Source organism: Myotis brandtii, unplaced genomic scaffold (genome assembly GCF_000412655.1).
Source record: "Myotis brandtii unplaced genomic scaffold, ASM41265v1 scaffold247, whole genome shotgun sequence".
NCBI classification, from domain to species: Eukaryota; Metazoa; Chordata; class Mammalia; order Chiroptera; family Vespertilionidae; genus Myotis; species Myotis brandtii.
Window position 1 is genome coordinate 694,747 of NW_005359352.1, and position 2,443 is coordinate 697,189.

At 58.7% G+C, this 2,443-nt stretch overlaps 1 protein-coding gene across 2 annotated transcripts in view; it reads right to left on the reverse strand.

Moving 5' to 3' along the window:
- The window catches only part of HPCAL1 (hippocalcin-like 1), a 75,980-nt gene that overhangs the window by 13,409 nt on the left and 60,128 nt on the right, over positions 1–2,443 (reverse strand). The window lies entirely within an intron of this gene.

Sequence of the window (2,443 nt, forward strand, 5' to 3'; positions counted from 1 at the left end):
ACTGTCCCCTCAGGGCCCTGCACGCAGGGCTGGAGGGCCCCCCAAGGGCCACCACTGTGCCCGGCCGCCCTGGCCCCTCCAGGCCCCCTTCTGTTCCTTCTCTTCCTGGCACACGCCAGACCACACTGCCCGGGACTGGGCGGCCCGGTGGGCAGGGACTGTGTTCTGGCGATGGAGGGGGCATGGAGTGGTCCCTCCACTTCCGGGCCTGGCTCTCGGCCACTCTCCCAGGGAGGACTGGGGCCCGGGAGGCACAGGCCCGAGTCTTCCTCACGCGGCTCAACCAGGCTTCCTCACCTGACCACGCCCCTTTCTCCATCTCCTGAGAAGGCTCCTAATTACCCCGTTTGGGGTGCTCGGGGGGAGCCATGCTCTGCTCACAGCAAGCACCCGTTCTTCCCTGATCCCCCCTGAGCTGACGGGAGGGAGCCGCCTGAGCCCTGGATGACTGTGTGGAGCACGTGGCCCTGGAGCCTGGAAATGCCCTGGACTGTGCTCAGCAGGGAGATTTGGGCCGTCTGTGCCAGCAGTTAAGCAGCCCCTCAACGGGCAGTCGGGTGACTACGCCCCCATCTCCAAGGGGGGGCCTGTGGGAACTCGGCAGGGGAAAGACAGGCCCAGAGGAAGTGGGTGCAAAGCCAACATGGGAGTTACGGGGAGGCCTGCTCCCCGAACCGCCAGCCTCAGCCCACATCACTGGAGGACCTTTCTCTGGAGAAACTGACCCACCCTTGCACCCCCTCCCACGATAAGACCTTTAACTACATTACATTTGGGGTCCTCCACAAAGCTGGCCACCCTATCAGCTGCTGCTGTTTTTGTTATAAAAAATGATAAGGTATAGTCACAGCATGAATGTAATCCAATGTGGATCATCTTTGGGCATGTCGAATAAACTCTGAACAAATCCTATATAATAAAAGGCTAATATGCAAATCGACCGAAAGGCAGAACGACCAGTCGCTATGGTGTGCACTGACCACCAGGGAGCAGGCACTCAACACAGGAGCTGCCCCCTGGTGGTCAGTGCGCTCCCACAGGGGGAACGCTGCTCAGCCACAAGCTGGGCTGACAGCTGGAGAGCACAGTGGCCCGCAGGGAGCGGGCCTAAGCCATCAGTTGGACATCCCCTGAGGGCTCCCGGACTGTGAGACACACACCTGCCCCCCCCCCAAGTGCATGAATGTCGTGCACCGGGCCTCTAGTATTTATTAAGAACATATTTCAAAACCACCACCATCCTGGGGTTTGGGGGTAGGGGGTGGGGAAGGGGGAACAGAGGCATCGGGCATGAGTCCTGTTTCAAAGCACTTATCAGGCCCGAGCACACAGCAAGTCACACACTGGTCCATTCGGGCAGCAAATAAACTAACAGCAACTTACTAACCGCAGCCACCATTTGCCGAGCGCTCATGCTGTGCCCGGCGGTGAGGGCAAACCCTTTACAAACGGTGACACTGACGCCCAGGGGGCACTAGGCAACCTGCTCAGGGCCCCACAGCCCATGCCGCTGGGATGTGAACACTGGTCTGTCTGAGCTTGACCACTGAGCTCCACCATGGACCCTGGACCCTGGGAGGCGGGCAGGGCAGGCCTGGCACGTCCGGCCATAACAGAGAACAGCTGGGAGGCAATGAGTGATGTGCTCAAGAAACGAAAAAGATTAATTTTATTTTGGAGAAAAACTATCAAGAAATTATGGATGACGTGGAGACCCTGCTGCTCTGACCTAGGGCGCCCACCTCCGCCTGTGTGATGTCTGACCAGGCCCATTTAAAGCCATTTTTAAAGTCGGCAACTTTAATTCTATTAGAAAGTTCAAGGCTGCTGGTGTTCTGAGGTTGAGCATTGACCTATGAACCAGGAGGTCACGGTTCGATGCCTGGTCAGGCAGGGCACATGCCCGGGTTGCGGGCTCGATCCCCAGTAGGAGACGTGCAGGAAGCAGCCGATCAATGATCTCTCTCATCACTGATGTTTCTATCTCTCTCTCCCTCTCCCTTCCTCTCTGAAATCAATAAGAAATATATATTTTTAAAAAACAACAACTGGATGATGAGGACTTTAAAAGGCCTCTGGAGGTTCGACCCCCCCCCCCAGGCCACCTCTAGGGGGCAGGGTACACCGCAGATTCCAGGCGCTGGGGAGGCAATGCCATCTCAGAGGCAAAGCGCTGAGGCCATTATGGGCATGCGCTGTGCGCAGCAGGTGGGCTGTGAAGTTCTCAGAGGCAAAGCGCTGAGGCCATTCTGGGCATGCGCTGTGCGCAGCAGGTGGGCTGTGAAGTGTGAGGTCCCTGGGCAGAGGGAAGGCACCAGGGCGCCCCCAGCCGGTGTCCACCTTGCTCCCTGGCCATCCACCCTGCTCCGAGGACAGGTCCGCTCGCCGGCCTTCCCACTGTGACGTGCACGGGGCGGGAAGTGGAGCCCATGAGCGCTCAGCC